The 22836-nt window shown below is 40.1% G+C and overlaps 2 pseudogenes; both read left to right on the forward strand.

Annotated features, from left to right (window-relative positions):
- Positions 1-208: 208 nt before the first annotated feature.
- On the forward strand, positions 209-2529 carry LOC143671450 (putative RNA-binding protein Luc7-like 2 pseudogene; annotated as a pseudogene).
- Positions 2530-6912: 4383 nt separating this feature from the next.
- On the forward strand, positions 6913-7896 carry LOC143671966 (group XIIA secretory phospholipase A2 pseudogene; annotated as a pseudogene).
- Positions 7897-22836: the final 14940 nt, after the last annotated feature.

A 22836-nucleotide genomic window follows, 5' to 3' on the forward strand; every position in this document is an offset into this window, starting at 1 on the left:
TAAAATTACAGAAGGGAACAAGAACAAAAATGTATAATTCTGACCCTGAGGAGGAGGAGGAGGAGAACTATCTAAATTCAGCTTTGCAAGACATTCATTTGAGTATTGCAGCTAGTGAGGCTCCTAGTAGTAGGAAAGTGACCTTTGAGTCTAAAACCCCTTCCTCTGTTTCACTTTACCCCCTACAAAAAAGCATTCTTGGGACCGTGGCGGCCAGCGGCGTCAGAGCTTGGAGGGGGGGGTTGACGGCTTGTGGCGGGTGGCGGTGTTGGAGGCGATATATTGCTTATCCCGTTATCGCTTCTGTCCCAGGAACCGAAAGGAGAGTGAGGGAAGAAGGGTAGCTTTTGGGGGCTGCTGCCTTCCACGTATACGTCGTCGCGAGGAGCGCAGCCCGGACTCTTCTGCAACCCTCGGCTCTCTTTCCGCACGCCTCGAGGCGGCGGCAGCACCAAGACAACATCTCACCTTCCCCCACCCCTTCCCCTTTCCCCGGTGCCCGAAAGGGCCTGGTCTGTGCCCCACCCCCGCCTGTCTGCCAGCTACGCCGCCGCCATGTCGGCGCAGGCCCAGATGCGCGCAATGCTGGACCAGTTGATGGGCACCTCCCGGGATGAGAATGGATCTGGGAGAATGTCTGAAAGTCCATGACCTGGCTTTAAGAGCGGATTATGAAATTGCATCCAAAGAACAAGATTTTTTCTTTGAACTTGATGCCATGGATCATCTGCAGTCATTTATTGCAGATTGTGATCGCAGAACAGAAGTGGCTAAGAAAAGATTAGCAGAAACTCAAGAAGAGATTAGTGCTGAAGTGGCAGCAAAGGCAGAGCGTGTTCATGAGTTAAATGAAGAAATTGGTAAATTGTTAGCCAAGGTGGAACAACTAGGAGCCGAAGGGAATGTGGAAGAATCCCAGAAAGTAATGGATGAAGTAGAGAAAGCAAGGGCAAAGAAAAGAGAAGCAGAGGAAGTTTATCGGAATTCTATGCCAGCTTCCAGTTTCCAGCAGCAGAAACTTCGAGTCTGTGAAGTCTGCTCTGCCTATTTAGGTCTACATGATAATGACAGATGACTGGCTGATCATTTTGGGGGTAAACTGCACCTGGGATTTATTGAAATAAGAGAGAAGCTTGAAGAACTAAAGAGAGTTGTAGCTGAGAAGCAGGAGAAAAGAAACCAGGAACGTCTGAAACGAAGAGAAGAAAGGGAGAGAGAAGAAAGGGAGAAGCTGAGAAGGTCTCGATCACATAGCAAGAATCCCAAAAGATCCAGGTCCAGAGAGCACCGCAGACATAGGTCTCGCTCCATGTCACGGGGACGGAAGAGAAGAACTCGGTCCAAATCTCGTGAGAAACGTCATCGTCACAGATCCCGCTCTAGCAGTCGCAGCCGTAGTCGCAGCCACCAGAGAAGTCGACATAGTTCTAGAGATAGGAGCAGAGAACGATCCAAGAGGAGATCCTCAAAAGAAAGATTCAGAGACCAAGACTTAGCATCACGTGACAGAGACAGGAGTTCAAGAGACAGATCACCTCGTGACAGAGATCGAAAAGATAAGAAGCGGTCCTATGAGAGCGCTAATGGCAGATCAGAAGACAGGAGGAGCTCTGAAGAGCGGGAAGCAGGGGAAATCTAATTAGCTGTATGCATACCCTCAATCTTTAAGCTTCCTATGGAGATACATACTATTGTTTAGTTTACAGCTGTTCAGGGTGACACAGTGAGCAGTTCCAGACACTGATCCAGCTAGGCTAGATAATACAGTATCTAACTTGATCTGAACTGAACCTGTTTTCCTTGATAAAGCCTAAAACTACATCCATAGTTTCTGGTGAGTCTGTAATACAATTCTGAAAGGATTCTCTGTTCACAAGTACAGTTTTATATAATAAAATGCTGATCTCTGATTTATTCTTTGTAGTAGGAGTGATAGTGAATGAATTGTGTAACTTGCCTTGGGTTTTTTGAACATTTGTAAAATGCTGTCTTCCTTTGTAGTCCAAACAGCAGCAGCTTTGGTGGGAATTTTTCCTTTTAATTCTTTTTTTCCTTTGACTTTTATATCCCCTAATACCTCCACCCTCCAATATATAAGAGGAAGGGGGGCAGGGAAGCAATATAACTTCTGTTCTAAGGTCCTGTACCCATTATTAATTACTAGCTGATTACAATTCAGAGCATTTATACTGGAATGTGTGCTGGAGAAATTTAATGTGTTGGATTTTTTTCTTTTCTTTTTTGTTTAATGGTGCCTCTTTAGAGTTGAAAGTTGAACAGCTGTTGTATTACATATTTTGCTTTTTTACTGGCATTCTGAAATCAAACGTCTTGATTTTTCTGTTCTATAGAATTGCTATGTTCAGGATGTTTTGAGGGGGTGGGGGCAGGGACTCTTTCATAAGCACTTGTTTTAATTTGTGTGTGTGGAGTATAAAGGCTACACCCTTATTGTAAAAAATAATGAAGAAACAATCACCACCACCATCATTAAACTGTAACTTGTCTAGTAAATTGTGACTACAACTATTTGCTGTGGGCATTTCCTCTCTTCTGTTATATCATTAATAGTGCCTTAATGTGCAAGGCACCAAAGGAAATAAATATATACTTGCAAAGAAAAAAAAAAAAAAAGCATTCTTGGAGCTCAAGCTGCAGGTGAAGATACCACCAGGTTTTGGGTTTTTCCTGTCCTGGAGAGAATAGACCCTAACCACTTCTGCAGCTGCTCTTTCTCAAAGTGTACAAAACGCCCATTTTGTTAATAACCTACCTCAAAAACAGTTTTGTTGCCTTGAAAGAACAAGAAAAAATAGATATTATATTAGAATGTCAAGCTTAATGCTTTAGAGGCTGCAATCATAGGCATTGGTAATGAGGTAGAAAGTTTAAAATTCAGACAAAAGTTGCTGTGTTAATTAGATTCAGTTGTCAACTTGGCCAGGTGAGCATACCTACTCTTGTTGCTGCAGACATAAGCCAACAGTACGTGAACCTCATCCGTTGCCAATTACATCTGCAGTCAGCTAGGAGGCATGTCTGCTGCAATGAGTGGTGTTTCACTTAATTGGCTGGTGCTTGAATGAGAAATTGCAACATAGTACTGCTAAGCAGCTCGGCAGGCATTCCTCATCCCAGCACTTGCAGCTCAGCCCAGGCCTTTGGAGATGCAGAGGGAGGTCACCCCGGGGAAAGTTGTTGCAACCCAGGGCCCTGGAGAGAAGACCAGCAGAGACCATCCTGTGCCTTCCACGTAAGAAAGAACCTCAGTGGAAAGTTAGCTGCCTTTCCTCTGAATAACCAACAAAATAAATCCCCTTTTATTAAAAGCCAATACGTCTCTGGTGTTGCATTCTGGCAGCTAGCAAACTAGAACAGATTTTGGTACCGGAGAGTGGGGTGCTGCTGCTGCGGTTTGCAAATGCCAGATCTGTTGGAACTGTGTTTTGGATGGCTAAGGGGAAGACTTTGGAGGAACCGTGAAGAGAATGATGGAGAAGTCCTGGAGGGCTTGAAGAGACTGTTGGTGTAAATGGAACCACTGCCAATTTTGGCAAAGGAGGACACGAAAGGGAAAAATTGGAGTTTGCAGAGTAAGAACCATGGAAGCTCGGGTCTGAAGCCAAGAAACCTCGGCCAGGAGAGTGGACCCACCCATATACATGGATAGGGTGAGTTTACCCTGAAGGGCGAGGATGAGTCTCCCCTCTCATTGCAGTGGAAGAGTTGTGCAGCCTCGGGCCTTGGAAAAGGCATAGCACGCTCCTTGGGGGACTGGGAGAACCTGGCTGCCACCATGTGGAGGGGTTGAGCGTGTGCCCCAGAAATGGCAGAGAGCCCAGGGGTGGCCCTGATGCCTGGAGAGAGTGGAGCCCAGAGGTGGTCTCCTCGATGTTCCCCGAGGTTGATTTGGAAAGAGGCGGGCCACTGCATAGGCCCTTGGAAGGGGTGGGACTGCCACTTTCTAAAGCCGAAGGATAAATGACTTTCAGACTTTGAGATCCCATGGCCCTTGCCCTGCAGATTTTACATCTGTGTTCCAGTTTCTCCCTATGGAAATGACAACCTATATCCTGTGAATATCCTCCTTTGCATCTTGGCGCCAGACAACTTGTTTTGAGATTCACAGTTCCACAGCAAGAGAATTTTTTACATCTGTGTAAGGTGATGCTTGAAGTTGCCAAGTTGACAAGGGGTGGACATGTGTTAGTTAGATTCAGTTGTCAACTTGGCCAGGTGAGCATACCTAGTCTTGTTGCTGCAGACATAAGCCAACAGTACGTGAACCTCATCTGTTGCCAATTACATCTGCAGTCAGCTAGGAGGCGTGTCTGCTGCAATGAGTGACGTTTGACTTAATTGGCTGGTGCTTAAATGAGAGATTGCAACGTAGTACTGCTAAGCAGCTCGGCTACTGCTAAGCAGCTCGGCAGGCATTCCTCATCTCAGCACTTGCAGCTCAGCCCAGGCCTTTGGAGATGCAGAGGGAGGTCACCCCGGGGAAAGTTGTTGCAACCCAGGGCCCTGGAGAGAAGACCAGCAGAGACCATCCTGTGCCTTCCATGTAAGAAAGAACCTCAGTGGAAAGTTAGCTGCCCTTCCTCTGAAGAACCAACAAAATAAATCTCCTTTTATTAAAAGCCAATCCGTCTCTGGTGTTGCATTCTGGCAGCTAGCAAACTAGAACAGTTGCTATGCTAATTATCAGTACATATGTGTGACATCAGTTCTGTATAATAAGTCATTATGGAACTGGCCTAAAGTTCAAAAGCATTTCCCAGGAGTTTGGAGCCAACATAATATCAGTTTAAATTTAAAACAATTACATGAAGAAATTCTAAGCATACAAAGAAGTTGTTGATCCCGCTAAGGTGGCACAGGACATCTTGAGTGAATTACAAGGCTTTACTCCTCTAAATATTTTGAAATACTCAGCTTGGTATTTGATGGCTATATTCCTTTTGCTGCTAACCTTGTTTCTTATCATTTCAGCCAGAATCCGGATCCTCCGAAACCAAATCCGAACCCTCCAATTAAACACCTTCGAGTTGCATTTAAAAAATAAAAAAGGGGGAGATATTGGGCACATATGAGACAGAGATCACATGCTGCTGCAGAGATATAGCAAAGCTGTCTCTGTGGGAATAGGCACCTGATGACCTGAAAAGCCGAAAGTGTTGCAAAGCTGCTTGGGTCTGGGATGGAATGAGGCCTTGGGAAACGTGTAACTTTTGACTCATCCAGGCACAGGGAAGCAGATGGTTCAGCCCATACTTCCTCCTTCCCCATTCTTTAGTTACACTTTTCTTACTTCCTTTACCTGGCAGCCCTACAAAGTAAACAACGCTGAACCTCTTGGGGTCTTTGAGTTGCCATCAGAGCTCAGAGTCCCACCTGGTTCCAGCTTTAACTATTATCATGGTTAGGGACATGTGTCAACTCGGCCAAGTAGTGGTAGCTGTTTATCTGATTGGGCAAGTACTAGCCTGTCTGTTGCAATGAGGACATTTCATAGGATTAGGTCATGACCACGTCAGCTGCATCCACAGCTGATTCCATTTGTAATCAGCCAAAGGGGAGTGTCTTCTACAATTAATGATGCTAAATCTAATCACAGGAAGCCTTTTAAGGAGGACTCAGAAGAGACAGGCCCCATTCCTGCTTCGGCTGGTGAGCCTCTCCTGTGGAGTTCACCCAGACCCTCCATCGGAGTTGTCAGCTTCACAGCCTGCCCTGTGGACTTTGGACTCTGCGTTCCTGCAGTCACGTGAGACACTTTTATAAATTTTATATTTACAAGTGTTCCCTGTTGATTCTGTCTCTCTAGAGAACCCTAACTAATACAACTATATCTTTGTCTCTTGTCTTTCTTAATTCCCCGTCACCTCCCTTCAGTCCTGACACTGAATGGTGCTGGTCCCGGCACTCCCTACTACGTGGGACATGACATCCAGGAGTAAAATCTTCCTGGCAGAATGGGAGATGATTCCCAGGGATGATTCTAGCCTTTGCACCGTGGGATCAACAATTCCATCCTGACCAAAAGGGGGAAAAAAGTATAACTAATAAATTATTAGTGGCTGGGAGAGTTCAAATAGAGTTGAGAGGCTACTCTGGAGGTCACTCTTATGCAAGCTTCAGTTAGACATTGCTACCTACCATAACTTGCCAAACCCCAGTCAAAACCATTCCAGCCAATCCTAAAGAACACCTAGGGCAATATATAAGAGTCTACAAAGGTTCCATGCACTAGGGTAACTTTCCAGAAACTTACAACCTCTAGCTGGGACCCTGGACCAGGTAAGTCCCGAAATGCAGAACATCAGATAATTCCATCTCCCTACCCCAAGTTAGTGACAGCCCCTTATGAAATGAAAATGTTAGAATGGGCATAGCTGAAATACCCCTAAATTGTGGGAGAAAGATCAAAGGTGATGGTGGAGTTATACAGAGAAGTTAGGGTTTAACAAACGAGTGTGATTGCTGAATCATTATATTGATATTTCTTTTAGTCTCCAGTGTATCTTAGAGCAGCTAGGAGCAAAAACCTCAAATTGTGGAATTATAACCCATACCAAACTTTGAATTCTGTTCTACAAGTAATTATGATGCTGTGCTTTGAAATTTATGCTTTTTTGTATATATTTTTCACAAAAAAAGAAAAAATAATAAAGTGATGATAAAAATAATAATATTTTCAGTAGTTAGAACGCCTGCCTTTCATGTGGGAGACCCGGGTTCAATTACCAGACCATGCACCCCCCAAAATATATATATATATAATAATAATAATAATAATAAAGAGGCAAACTGCTCCGAATCAGACCAGTAGATTGTACCTGTGTTGATATTCTGGTTGTGATATTTTACTACAGATTTGTAAAATCTTACCATCGGGGGAAACTGGACAAAATGAGTCCGTGGTCTGTCTCTCCCTCTCCCTCTCCCTCCCTCCCCCCCTCAATGTATTATTTCTTACAATGATCTCAATGCAGTTTCAGTTAAAGAAATAAAGTTGGCCAGCAGGCGAGCACTGCCGCGCTTCATCGCCACTGCGCAGCTCTGAAAAGGTGGCAGCGGCGGAGTCACGCGCAACCTGGGCGGCTCTAAAGGAGGTTCGGGCCTGGAGCGAGCGGTGGTCACCTAGTTCCGGCCCGTGCCGCCGCCTGGGGTGTCCCGGGGGCATTGTGAGGGCGTGTCCGCTGCCGCGGTTCCAGGGAACCGCGGGGTCCAGTGAGGCCCGACGCTCCGCTGTAGGCGGCTGCGGGCGGTCACCCTCCTGATCCTCCTCCTGGCCGCAGCTCTCAGGTGCCAGGAGGAGGCCCAGACCACCCACCGGAGGGCCACCCTTAAGACCATCCGGAAGGGCGTTTACGAATATAGACACGTAACTGAACGCCGCCTTGGACCGCCTAGGAGGCGAGGACCGGCTATGCCAGAAGAAGCGCAGTGACGGCTCTAAGCCTTTTCCATGTTATGGTTATAAACCCTCTCCGCGGAATAGATGTAGCTCTCCGTCCTTTGCTGTTCACCTTAACACTGGCATCTCTTCCCTGACAACCCGCCACAACCAACATGGCAGGTGCTGTGAGATCTGCGGCAAGAGCAAGACTGACTGCGAAGAGGAGTTGCAGTATTGCCTCTCCAAGATCTGCCGAGATGTGCGGAAAACACTAGGACTAGCTCAGCATGTTCAGGCGTGCAACAACAGAGGAGCTCTTGTTTGACAGTGTTACCCATTTAGGCTGTAAACCATACCGGAACAGCCAAAAAATATCGTGCAGAAGTCGCTATGAAGAAAAAAATGGATTTCTAAAGAGGATGCTGACAGCTGGTAGCAGGCGAGGACAGAAGAACCTAATCTTGGACAAAGAACTCATGTTTGTTTCAACATAAAGCTGCGTTCCTTAGGGAAAGGATTACTTTAAGACCTTATGAGACTTTCTATTTTGACACTAAAACCTCAATTTTTTTTTTTAATTGGGGAGGTATTGGGTAGGGCATGCCTTCCCTTTCAGGTATATTCTTGGGTGATGCTGCCTTGGTGTGCGAAACTGTCTGGACCCATTCCAGACAGAGGTTAAGGGGAGAATTTTTTAAAAGAGAGAGTCTGCAACTCAGTTTTTGCAAACTGATCAAATGTAAAATTCAGTATATGTTTAACATTATCTTATTTGGAAATGTGGCAAAATCCTCACTTAGATACTTGTTCACTATGACATTTTAAATACACATTTATGCCTGGAAGGATCTGACTTTATTTTTTTTTTCCTATTTTTTAAAACATTAAAAAATGATTTAATGTTTTAATAAAAATTATGATTTCAAACTCCATTGTAACAAGTAGTTACAGAATGGATTTCAGAGTTTCATATGGGTTACAGTTCCACAATCTCAGGTTTTTCCTTCTAGCTGCTCCAAAACACTGGAAACTAAAAAGAAGTATCAGTGTAATGACTCAGCAGTCATACTCATTTGTTAAATTCTATCTTCTCTGTTATAACTCCACCTTCTCCTTTGATCCTTCTCCCACTCTTTAGGAGTATTTGGGCTATACCCATTCTAACTTCGTGTTGAAAGGGATGTCAACATTATGGGTAGGGGAATTGAACTAGTTGATATTCTTGAAGAGGCTGGCCCCTCTGTGTTTCAGGACTTATCTGGCCTAGGAACTATCTGGAGAGGTTGTAGGTTTTGAGAAAGTAATCTTGGTGTGTAAAACTTATGTAGAATCTCAGATCCCTAGGTATTCTTTAGGATTAACAGGAATGGTTCTAGTTGGGGTCTGGCAAACCGTAGTAATTAGCATTATCTAGCTGAAACTTGCACAAGAGTAGCCTTCAGAATAGCCTCTCCACTGTATTTGAAATCTCTTAGCCACTGATACCTTATTTTGTTACACTTCTTTTCTCCCTTTTGGTCGGGAAGGCATTGTCAATCCCACAGTGCCAGGGCTAGGCTCATCCCTGGGAGCATTGTCCCATGTTGCCAGAGAGACATTTACCCCTAGATGTCCTGTCCCACATAGAGGGGAGGATAATGATTTTATTTGCAGAGTTGGGCTTAGAGCGAGAGACCACATCTGAGCGACAAAAGAGGTTTCCTGGAAGTAACTCCTAGGCATAACTATAGATAGGCTCACCTTCTCTGCTACAGTTTTTCTCTACTTTAATTACACATAATATGCTATTACTTTATAACTCCTTTAGCATATAAATATTTCATACTTCTATTAATGACAGGACTAGTTACACAGATGAGGTTTCTACTTGTCTTGTAAGATTGGAAGCAACACTGATAACCTTTTACGGAGCAAAGCCAGGATATCTATGTTTCTTTTATGTAATATGCTTAGAAGTAATGTGAATAAGATTCAGAGGCACAGCCACTCCCAATTTTAGGAACCACTCACATGACAAATGCCATATTTTGCTATAATCTTTGCCTAAGTTGGATAAAAGGTAGATTTAATGAAACAAATGAAAAGTTTTTTTTAACATAATACACATCAGAGCCCTAGATGCTGTTATGTTTGGTGTTTATCCCTAGCCCTTGTTCCTCATAGTATATTCTGGGATATTTTTTAAAGACTGCAACCTTTTATTACTAGTGGTTTTCATAAAAATTAGTCTTGAAAAAAAAAGAATGAGGTGTATATGTATGCACACACACACACACATATATATACATTTATACACACCTATACAGAGATAGATAGATGGATAGAGCGAGAAACAAAATATTTTGAGTGTAAAGAGCCAGCTGCAGAACAATACATATAGTATGACAAATATGTATTATCTATTATAAAAAATTTGTAATAAAAAGTATTAAAATGAGGGCGGGCCACGGTGGCTCAGCAGGCAAGAATGCTTGCCTGCCATGCCAAGAGGACCCAGGTTCAATTCCCAGTGCCTGCTCATGTAAAAAAAAAAAAAGTATTAAAATGAAATGGCACAACTTTCATTTCAAAGCAGAAGGGAAAAAATTAATATATCTCTCTATCACACATACCAAAAATGTTTTACTTTTGGAATGCCCTATACTGGTTAATGGTGGAATCATCCCTCAGTCTCCCAATATAGAAATATTGGAGTCCTTCTCTACCTTCTCGCTCATTCTTATTATTCATTTGGTTACCAATATTCCTAAAAAGCTCATGGACCTGTGCCCTTTCTTCTTTATTCTCACTCATTATTTCTCTTCTGAACTGTTACAATAATTTTCTACCTGGTTTTTAGGACTGTGGCCCTTCTTCTCACATCACTGCCAAAGTGACCATGGTAGATATTGCTAATTGTCCACTCAAAAAATCATTCCCCCAACTTCTTTTTTTTTTTTTTACCATTTTTTAAATTGTGAAATATAACATATACACAAAAAAGTAATAAATTTCCACGTACATTTTTAAAATTGATGTACTGGTTCTTTTATTTTTTATTTTTTAATATTTTTATGAGAAATGTTCACACACATTCAGTCCACACATGGTGTATAATAAATGGCTCACAATATCATCAGGTAGTTGTGTATTCATCACCATGATCATTTTAGGCCATTTGCCTCACTCCAGAAAAAGAAAGAAAAAAGAAAATAGTCATACTTCCCATACCTCTTACTCCTCCTTCTCATTGACCACCAGTATTTCAATCTACCCATTTTTTTTGCTCTTTATCCCTCCCTATTATTTATTTATTTATTATCTGTCTTTATTTTATTACTCGTCTGTCCATACCGTGGATAAAAGGACCATCAGACACAAGGTTTCACAATTACAAGATCACACTGTAAAAGCTATATCGTTAGATAATCATCTTTAAGAATCAAGGCTACTGGAACACAGTTCCATGTATTTCCCTCCAGATACTCCAATACACCATAACTAAAAAGGGATATCTGTATAATGCATAAGAATAACCTCCAGGATAACCTCTTGATTCTGTCTGAAATTTCTCAGCCATTGAAACTTCACTTTGTCTCATTTCTTTCTTCCCCCTTTTGATCGAGAAGGTTTTCTCAATCCCATGATGTGGGTCCTGGCTCATCCCAGGAGTTCTGGCCCATGTTGCCAGGGAGATTTACACCCTGGGAATCATGTCTCACATAGAGGGGGGAGGGCAGTGAGTTCACCTGGCGAGATGGCTTAGAGAGAGAGAGGCCACATCTGAACAGCAAAAGAGGTTCTCGGGAGGTGATTATTAGGCATAATTACAGGTAGGTTTAGCTTCTCCTTTGCAGGAATAAGTTTCATAGGAGCAAATCTCAAAATCAAAGGCTGAGCCTATTGATTTGGTTGTCCCCACTGATTGCGAGAATATCAGGAATTCGCCATATGAGTAAGTTGAATATTTCCTCCTTTTTCCCCAGTTCCCCAAGGGGACTTTGAAAATATTTTTTTATTTACAGTAACAGCTTCTCTTAATTTCCTCTTGAATCCAGCTTCCCTCCTAAAGATACTGTTTCTTTAAGGAGATTCTCATATTACTAAAATCATTTGAAATTAACTCGACATCAAGGAGTTTGTGTTTAACCCTTTATTACAAATATTAGAAGTAATTTTTTTATTAGAGAAGTTGTAAATTTAAAAAACAGACTTCCGGAGAAGATGGCGGCTTAGTAAGACACACAGGTCTTAGTTCCTCCTCCAGAACAGCTACTAAAGAAATAGAAACGGTACAGAATAGCTCCCGGAGCCACGACAGAGACCAAAAAGACAGCATGCCCATTCTGGAACGCCTGAACCGGCAGGGAGAATCCGCTGCGATGAGATACCTGAGGGGCACGCACTTCCCTGGGCTGGGGCGGCTGGCAGCCGGAGTCCCTCCTTCCCTCCTTCCCGGGCTGGCTGGGAGAATTGGACAGGTGGTCCCCTCAAGCCACGGCGACCGGCGCCCCCCCTTACGCGCGGCCTCTCTGGCCGGCTGGGAGAATTGGATAGGAGGTCCCCCAAGCCGCGGAGGCCGGCGCCCCCCCATGCGCAGATTCACAGGCCAGCTGGGAGATTTGAACCAGAACGCCCCCAAGCTGCTTTGGCTGGCGACCCTCCCTTACAGCGAGAGTTTTCCAAAGTTAAAGGAGCCACAGCATCTTTTACTGGTGGGACCCGCAGACAGACGAGCGCCACGAGCGCCACATTCTGGGCAGGATAAGAAAAGCAGAGCCCAGAGATTTCACAGGAAAATCTTTCAACCTGCTGGGTCCCACACCCAGGGAAATCTGATTAAATGCCCAGACGCCAGCAGAAAATAATGGATCATGCTAGGAAAAGTTAAGATATGGCCCAGTCAAAGGAACAAACCAATAGTTCAAATAAGATACAGGAGCTGAGACAACTAATTCTGAATATACGAACAGAAATGGAAAACCTCTTCAAGAACCAAATCGATAAATTGAGGGAGGACATGAAGAAGACATGGGCTGAACAAAAAGAAGAAATAGAAAGTCTGAAAAAACAAATCACAGAACTTATGGGATTGAAGGACAAACTAGAAAAGATGGAAAAAACAATGGATACCTACAATGGTAGATTTAAAGAGACAGAAGATAGAATTAGTGAACTGGAGGATGGAACATCTGAATTCCAAAAAGAAACAGAAACTATAGGGAAAAAAATGGAAATATTTGAGCAGGGGATCAGGGAACTAATGATAATATGAAGCACACAAATATACGTGTTGTGGGTGTCCCAGAAGGAGAAGAGAAGGGAAAAGGAGGAGAAAAACTAATGGAAGAAATTATCACTGAAAATTTCCCAACTCTTATGAAAGACCTAAAATTACAGATCCAAGAAGTGCAGCACACCCCAAAGAGAATAGACCCAAATAGGCGTTCTCCAAGACACTTACTAGTTAGAATGTCAGAGGTCAAAGAGAAAGAGAGGATCTTGAAAGCAGCAAGAGAAAAACAATGCATCACATACAAGAGAAACCCAATAAGACTATGTGTAGATTTCTCAGCAGAAACCATGGAAACTAGAAGACAGTGGGATGATATATTTAAATTACTAAAAGAGAAAAACTGCCAACCAAGAATTCTATATCCAGCAAAATTGTCCTTCAAAAATGAGGGAGAAATTAAAACATTTTCAGACAAAAAGTCACTGAGAGAATTTGTGACCAAGAGACCAGCTCTGCAAGAAATACTAAAGGGAGCACTAGAGTCAGATACAAAAAGACAGAAGAGAGAGGTATGGAGAAGAGTGTAGGAAGAAGGAAAATCAGATATGATATATGTAATACAAAAGGCAAAATGGTAGAGGAAAATATTATCCAAACAGTAATAACACTAAATGTTAATGGACTGAATTCCCCAATCAAAAGACATAGACTGGCAGAATGGATTAAGAAACAGGATCCTTCTATATGCTGTCTACAGGAAACACATCTTAAACCCAAAGATAAACATAGGTTGAAAGTGAAAGGTTGGGAAAAGATATTTCATGCAAATAACAACCAGAAAAGAGCAAGAGTGGCTATACTAATATCCAACAAATTAGACTTCAAATGTAAAACAGTTAAAAGAGACAAAGAAGGACACTATCTACCAATAAAAGGAACAATTAAACAAGAAGACATAGCAATCATAAATATTTATGCACTGAACCAGAATGCCCCAAAATACGTGAGGAATACACTGCAAACACTGAAAAGGGAAATAGACTCATATACCATAATAGTTGGAGACTTCAATTCACCACTCTCATCAATGGACAGAACATCTAGACAGAGGATCAATAAAGAAATAGAGAATTTGAATATTACAATAAATGAGCTAGACTTAACAGACATTTATAGGACATTACATCCCACAACAGCAGGATACAACTTTTTCTCAAGTGCTCATGGATCATTCTCAAAGATAGACCATATGCTGGGTCACAAAGCAAGTCTTAACAAATTTAAAAAGATTGAAATCATACACAACACTTTCTCGGATCATAAAGGAATGAAGTTGGAAATCAATAATAGGCAGAGTGCCAGAAAATTCACAAATACGTGGAGGCTCAACAACACAATCTTAAACAACGAGTGGGTCAAGGAAGAAATTGCAAGAGAAATTAGTAAATATCTCGAGGTGAATGAAAATGAAAACACAACATATGAAAACCTATGGGACGCAGCAAAGGCAGTGCTAAGAGGGAAATTTATTGCCCTAAATACCTATATCAGAAAAGAAGAAAAGGCAAAAATTCAGGAATTAACTGTCCAATTGGAAGAACTGGAGAAAGAACAGCAAACTAACCCCAAAGCAAGCAAAAGGAAAGAAATAACAAAGATTAGAGCAGAAATAAATGAAATTGAAAACATGAAAACAATAGAGAAAATCAATAAGACCAGAAATTGGTTCTATGAGAAAATCAATAAGATTGATGGGCCCTTAGCAAGATTGACAAAAAGAAGAAGAGAGAGGACGCAAATAAATAAGATCAGAAATGGAAGAGGAGACATAACCACTGACCTCACAGAAATAAAGAAGGCAATAACAGAATACTATGAACAACTTTATGCCAATAAATACAACAATTTAGATGAAATGGACGGGTTCCTGGAAAGACATGAACAACCAACTTTGACTCAAGAAGAAATAGATGACTTCAACAAACCAATCACAAGTAAAGAAATTGAATCAGTCATTCAAAAGCCTCCTAAAAAGAAAAGTCCAGGACCAGACGGCTTCACATGTGAATTCTACCAACCATTCCAGAAAGAATTAGTACCAACTCTCCTCAAACTCTTCAAAAAAATCGGAGTGGAGGGAAAGCTACTTAATTCATTCTATGAAGCCAACATCACCCTCATACCAAAACCAGGCAAAGATATTAGAAAAAAAGAAAACTACAGACCAATCTCTCTAATGAATATAGATGCAAAAATCCTCAACAAAATTCTAGCAAATCGAATCCAACAACACATTAAAAGAATTTATACATCATGACCAAGTAGGATTCATCCCAGGTATGCAAGGATGGTTCAACATAAGAAAATCAATTAATGTAATACACCATATCAACAAATCAAAGCAGAAAAATCACATGATCATCTCAATTGATGCAGAGAAGGCATTTGACAAGATTCAACATCCTTTCCTGTTGAAAACACTTCAAAAGATAGGAATACAAGGGAACTTCCTTAAAATGATAGAGGGGATATATGAAAAACCCACAGCTAATATCATTCTCAATGGGGAAAAATTGAAAACTTTCCCCCTAAGATCAGGAACAAGACAAGGATGTCCATTATCACCACTATTATTCAACATCATGTTGGAGGTTCTAGCCAGAGCAATTAGACAAGAAAAAGAAATACAAGGCATCAAAATTGGAAAGGAAGAAGTAAAACTATCACTGTTTGCAGACGATATGATACTGTACATCGAAAACCCCGAAAAATCCACAACAAAACTACTAGAGCAAATAAATGAGTACAGCAAAGTAGCAGGTTACAAAATCAACATTCAAAAATCTGTAGTATTTCTATACACCAGCAATGAACAAGCTGAGGGGGAAATCAAGAAACGAATTCCATTTACAATTGCAACTAAAAGAATAAAATACCTAGGAATAAATTTAACTAAAGAGACAAAAAACCTATACAAAGAAAACTACAAAAAACTGTTAAAAGTAATCACAGAAGACCTAAATAGATGGAAGGGCATACCGTGTTCATGATTGGAAGACTAAATATAGTTAAGATGTCAATCCTACCTAAATTGATTTACAGATTCAATGCAATACCAATCAAAATCCCAACAACTTATTTTTCAGAAATAGAAAAACCAATAACCAAATTTATCTGGTAGGGCAGGGTGCCCCAAATTGCTAAAAGTATCTTGAGGGAAAAAAATGAAGCTGGAGGTCTCACGCTGCCGGACTTTAAGGCATATTATGAAGCCATAGTGGTCAAAACAGCATGGTATTGGCATAAAGATAGATATATCAACCAATGGAATCGAATAGAGTGCTCAGATCTAGACCCTCCCATCTATGGACATTTGATCTTTGATAAGGCAGTCAAGCCAACTCACCTGGGACAGAACAGTCTCTTCAATAAATGGTGCCTAGAGAACTGGATATCCATATGCAAAAGAATGAAAGAGGACCCATATCTCACACCCTATACAAAAGTTAACTCAAAATGGATCAAAGATCTAAACATTAGGTCTAAGACCATAAAACAGTTAGAGGAAAATGTAGGGAGATATCTTATGAAACTTACAATTGGAGGCAGTTTTATGGACCTTAAACCTAAAGCAAGAGCACTGAAGAAAGAAATAAATAAATGGGAGCTTCTCAAAATTAAACACTTTTGTGCATCAAAGAACTTCATGAAGAAAGTAGAAAGACAGCCTACACAATGGGAGACAATATTTGGAAACGACATATCAGATAAAGGTCTAGTATCCAGAATTTATAAAGAGATTGTTCAACTCAACAACAAAAAGACAGCCAACCCAATTACAAAATGGGAAAAAGACTTGAACAGACACCTCTCAGAAGAGGAAATACAAATGGCCAAAAGGCACATGAAGAGATGCTCAATGTCCCTGGCCATTAGACAAATGCAAATCAAAACCACAATGAGATATCATCTCACACCCACCAGAATGGCCATTATCAACAAAACAGAAAATGACAAGTGCTGGAGAGGATGCAGAGAAAGAGGCACACTTATCCACTGTTGGTGGGAATGTCAAATGGTGCAACCACTGTGGAAGGCAGTTTGGCGGTTCCTCAAAAAACTGAATATAGAATTGCCACATGACCCAGCAATACCATTGCTAGGTGCTACTCAAAGGACTTAAGGGCAAAGACACAAACGTACATTTACACACCAATGTTTATGGCAGCATTATTTACAATTGCAAAGAGATGGAAACAGCCAAAATGTCTATCAACAGACGAGTGGCTAAACAAACTGTAGTATATACATATGATGGAATATTATGCAGCTTTAAGGCAGGATAAACTTATGAAGCATGTAATAACATGGATGGACCTAGAGAACATTATGCTGAGTGAGTCTAGCCAAAAACTAAAGGACAAATACTGTATGGTCCCACTGATGTGAACCGACATTCGAGAATAAACTTGGAATATGTCATTGGTAACAGAGGCCAGCAGGAGTTAGAAACAGGGTAAGATAATGGGTAATTGGAGCTGAAGGGATATAGACTGTGCAACAGGACTAGATACAAAAACTCAAAAATGGTCAGCACAATACTACCTAATTGTAATGTAATTTTGTTAAAACACTGAATGAAGCTGCATCTGAGCTATAGTTTTTTGTTTGTTTGTTTGTGTTTTTTGTTTTTTTATATATTTTTATTATTATTATTATTTTTATTTTTTCTCTATATTATCATTCTATATCTTTTTCTGTTGTTTTGCTAGTTCTTTTCCTAAATCGATACAAAGGTACTAAGAAATGACGATCATACATCTATGTGATGATATTAAGAATTACTGATTGCATATGTAGAATGGAATGATTTCTAAATGTTGTGTTAATTTTTTCTTAATTAATAAAATAAATAAATAAATAAATAATGGGGGAACAAATGTTAAAAATAAATTTAGTTTGAAGTGTTAGTGGTAAATGAAAGCGAGGGGTAAGGGGTATGGCATGTATAATCTTTTTTTTCTGTTATCGTTTTATTTCTTTCTCTGTTGTCTTTTTTATTTTTTTCTAAATCGATGCAAATGTTTTATAAATGATGAATATGCAACTATGTGATGATATTAAGAATTACTGATCGTATATGTAGAATGGAATGATATCTTAATGTTTTGCTTGTTAATTTTTTTTAATTAATAAAAAAATTTAAAAAAAACAATTATACATAAAATGCAGGATTCCCTCCCCCACCTTGCATTTTTGTGGAACATTTGTTACAATTGAAGATAGTGCTTTTTTAAAATAATTGTACTATTTCTTTTTTATATACCATTACATTTGCTTTTAAAAAAAGACTTTTTATTGTATAATATAACATATATACTAAGCAAAGAAAGAAAAAAGCAATAGTTTTCAAAGCACTGCTCAACAAGTAGTTATAGGACAGATCCCAGAGCTTGTCATGGGCTACTATACCATTATCTCAGATTTTTCTTTCTAGCTGCTCTAGAACATTGGAAGCTAGAAGAAGGACTATATATACTTTTTATTATCACTTTTTTCTTTTTTGTGGAAAATAGCATATATACAAAAAAAGCAATAAATTTCAAAGCACAGCCCAACAATTTGTTGTAGAACAGATTTCAGAGTTTGGTATGGGTTACAATTCCACAATTTTAGGTTTTTACTCCTAGCTGCTCTAAGATACTGAAGACTAAAAGAAATATCAATATAATGATTCAGCAATCATATTTGTTTGCTAAACCCTATCTTGTCTGTGTAACTCCACCATCACCTTTGATCTTTCTCTCACTCTTTAGGCGTATTTTGGTTATGCCTATTCTAACTTTTGTACTATTTCTTTTTAACAGTAGTTAAATTTGTTACAATTGATGAAAGAACATTAAAATAATTCTATCATCCATTACTTACATTAGGTGCATTTTTTTCATATAGCACTCCATTATTACCACTTTGTATTAGTATTATATATTTGTTATAATTCATTAAAGAACCTTCCTTTACTTGGACTATTAAGTAAAGAGGATCATCTACAATAGGGTTCGCTGTGTTTTCAGTTTTATCTTTTAATTTTTATTGTAGTGATATATATATATTATAACCTAGTTTTCCCTTTTAACCACTTTCACCTATATATTTTGGTGCTGTTGATTACACTCACAATAATGTGCTACCATCACCACCATCTATTTCCAAATCTTTAAACGTCAGCCTAAATAGAGATTCTGTATAATTTAAGCATCGGCTGCCCATTCTCTAACCCAGTCTTTCTCTGGATAATCTGTATTCTAGATTGTAACTCTATGTTTGCTTATTATAATTAGTTAAGATCATGCTGTATTAGTCTCTTTGTGTCTGGCTTATTTCACCCAATACGATGTCCTCAAGGTTCATCCAAGTTCTCTCATGCATCATAATTACATTCCTTTTTACAGCTGAATTATATCCCACTGTATGTATAAACCATATTTTGCTTATCCATGGACATTTGGGTTGCCGCCATCTTTTGACAATTGTGAATAATGCCGCTGTGAACATTTATATGTAAATGTCTGAGTCCCTGCTTTCAGTTCTTCTGAGTATATACTTAGTAACAGAGTTGCCAGATCATATGGCAATTCCATACTTAGTTTCCATGGTGTCCGCACCATTTTTCATTCCTACCAGCAGTGAGTGAGTGTTCCTATTTCTCCACATCCTCTCCAGCACTTGCAGTTTTCTGGTTTTTTTAAAATTAAAGGCCATGCTAGTGAGTGGGAAATGATCTCATTGTGGGGTTTTTGTATGTGGGGGGGAGTTGTAGTATGTCAATTTTTATTTTATCTTTTTTTTTAATTCTGACTTTTTCATGTTGAGAAGGAGTGTTGATACTAAAGGATAGGGGGATATAATTAATTGATAATCCTGGAGAGGCTGGTCCCTCTAGGTTTCAGGATTTATCTGATCTATGACCCCTCCAGGAAATATAGGTTCCAGGAAAGCAAGCTTAGTGCATGAAACCTTATAGAGTCTCAGTTCGATCTCTAGGTGTTCTCAAGAGTCAACAGGCCATGGAATACTGAGGATGGACAGCAAACAACAGAAACTGGGAGAGGCAAGGGAGGAGTCTTCCCTAGAACCTTTGGAAGGAGCATGGCCCTGCTGACACGTTTATTTTGGCTCTCTGGGCTCCAGAACTGTGAGAGAATAAATTTCTGTTGTCTTATGCCAAAAAAAAAAAAAAAGGAAAGAAAGAAAAGAAGGAAAGTTAACAGGTGTGATGCTGGTTGGGGGTTAGAAGAGCGTGGCAATCAGCACTACCTAACTGAAGCTTGCATAAGAGCTGCCTCCAGAGTAGCCTCTCAATTACACTTGATCTCTCTTGACTACAGATACCTTATTTTATTAGGCATCTTTTAATGCCTCTTTTCCTCCCCTTGATCCAGAAGGTGTTGTCGATCCCATGCTGCCAGGACCAGAATCATCCCCAGGGAGACCTTCACCCCTGAATGTCATATCCCATGCAGGGGTAGAGGGGCAGGCAATGAATTTCCCGACCTAAAGAAACACAACAAGCAAATTCACTGTCCTCCCCCTGTCTATGCGGGACATGACTCCCAGAGGTATAAACCTTCCTAGCAACGTGGGACAGAAATCCTAGAATGAGCTGGGACTCAGCATCAACTGATTGAGAAAAACTTCTTCAGCATCAAGGGACTAGTGCAACAGCATTAAAGAAAGAAATAGATGGGAATTCCTCAAAATTAAACACTTTTGCGCATCAAAGAACTTCATCAAGAAAGTAAAAAGACAACCTACACAATGGGAGACAATATTTGGAAATGATATATCAGATAAGGGTCTAGTATCCAGAATATATAAACAGAATGCTCAACTCAACAACAAAAAGACAGACAACCCAATTATAAAATGGGCAAAAGACTTGATTGAGCAGACACTTCTCAGAAGAGGAAATACAAAAGGCCAAAAGGCATATGAAGAGATGCACAACTTCCCTGGTCATTAGAGAAATGCAAATCGAAACCACAATGAGATATCATCTCACACCCACCAGAATGGCCAATATCAGTAAAACAGAAAATGACAAGTGCTGGAGAGGATGTGGAGAAAGAGGCACACTTATCCACTGTTGGTGGGAATGCCAAATGGTATGACCACTGTGGAAAGCAGTTTGGTGGTTCCTCAGGAAGCTAAGTATAGAATTGCCATATGACCCGGTAATACCATCACTAGGTATCTACTCAGAGGACATGAGGGCAAAGACACAAATGGACATTTGCACACCAATGTTTATAGCTGCATTATTTACAATTGCAAAGAGATGGAAACAGCCAAAATGTCCATCAACAGATGGGTGGCTAAAAAAACTGTGGTATATACATATGATGGAATATTATGCAGCTTTAAGACAGAATAAAGCTATGAAGCATGTAACCACATGAATGGACCTTAAGGACATTATGCTGAGTGAGATTAGCCAGACACAGAAGGATAAATACTGCATGGTTTCACTGATATGGACTGACATTAGTGAATAAACTTGGAGAATTTCATTGGTAACAGAGACCATCAGGAGGTAGAAATAGGGTAAGATATTGGGTAATTGGAACTGAAGGGATGAAGATTGTGCAACAGGACTGAATATAAAAACTCAGAAATGGACAGCACAATACTACCTAACTGTAATACAATTATGTTAAAACACTGAATGAAGCTGAATGTGAGAATGATAGAGGGAGGAGGGCTGGGGGCACAAATGAAATCAGAAAAAAAGACGATAAAGACTGAGATGGTATAATCTAGGAATGCCTAGAGTGTATAATGATAGTGACTAAATGTACAAATTTAAAAAGTGTTTTTGCATGAGGAAGAAGAAATGAATGTCATTAGTGCAGGGTGCTGAAAATAGATGGTAATTAATATTTTAAAATTTTAGCTTATGTGTGAGACTAAAGCAAAAAATGTTTATTTGGTACAAAATTTATATTTTGACTAGTGCATTTCCCATATAACTTATGTAGACAGCTTAATTGAACACCATAAGTCCATGGAACCTTGAGTAGGACATGAGATTTTGTTAGTTTGTCCAGAGTGATGCCCCGTTAAATCCCAGAGTGATTTGAACAGTGAATAAAAAAGTATTTGCAAAGTCCCCTTCAGGAAATGGTGAGAAAGGGGGAAAATTCAACTTCCCCGAGTTCAATTCTTGATATTCTCACAGTGTGGACAACCAAAGCTATAGGCTGAGCCCCCAGTCTTGGGGTTTGTTCACATGAAACTTAACCCCAGAAAGGATAGGTCAAGCCTACTTAAAATTAGGCCTAAGAGTCACCCCCAAGAGAACCTCTTTTGTTCCTCAGATGTGGCCTCTCTCTCCAGCCAACGCAACAAGCAAATGCACTGCCCTCCCTCTGTGTACGTGGGACATGACTCCCGGGGTTGTGGACCTTCCTGGCAACGTGGGACAGAAATCCTAGAATGAGCTGAAACTCAGCATCAAGGGATTGAGAAAACCTTCTCGACCAAAAGGGGGTGAAATGAGACAAAATAAAGTGTCAATGGCTGAGAGATTTCAAATAGAGTTGAGAGGTTATCCTGGAGCTTATTCCTATGCATTAAATAGATACTACCTTTTTAGTTAAGGCATAACAGAGAGGCTGAAGGGAACTGCCTGAAAATGTAGAGCTGTGCTCCAGTAGCCATGTTTCTTGAAGATGATTGTATAATGATATAGCTTTCACAATGTGACTGTGTGATTGTGAAAACCTTGTGTCTGATGCTCCTTTTATCTACAGTATGGACAGATAAGCATGGATTAAAAATAAATAAATAATAGAGGGAACAAATGTTAAAATAAATTTAGTAGATTGAAATGCTAGTGATCAATGAAAGGGAGTGATGAGGGGTATAGAAAAAAATAGGGGAAACAAAGGCTAAAATATATTGGGTAGATGGAAATACTAGCAGTCAATGGGGAGGTAAGGGGTATGGTATGTATGTGTTTTTTTCTTTTTTCTTTTTATTTCTTTTTCTGAATTGATGCAAATGTTCTAAGAAATGATCATAGTGATGATATTGTGAGTTTTTAAATTATATAACAAGAATGGAATGATCATATGGCAAGAATGTCCGTGTTTGAATGTTGTTATGTTTAAAAAAAAAAAAAAAGTTGGGCCTAAAGAGAGAGAGGCCACATCTGGGC

Source organism: Tamandua tetradactyla, chromosome X (genome assembly GCF_023851605.1).
Source record: "Tamandua tetradactyla isolate mTamTet1 chromosome X, mTamTet1.pri, whole genome shotgun sequence".
NCBI classification, from domain to species: domain Eukaryota; kingdom Metazoa; phylum Chordata; class Mammalia; order Pilosa; family Myrmecophagidae; genus Tamandua; species Tamandua tetradactyla.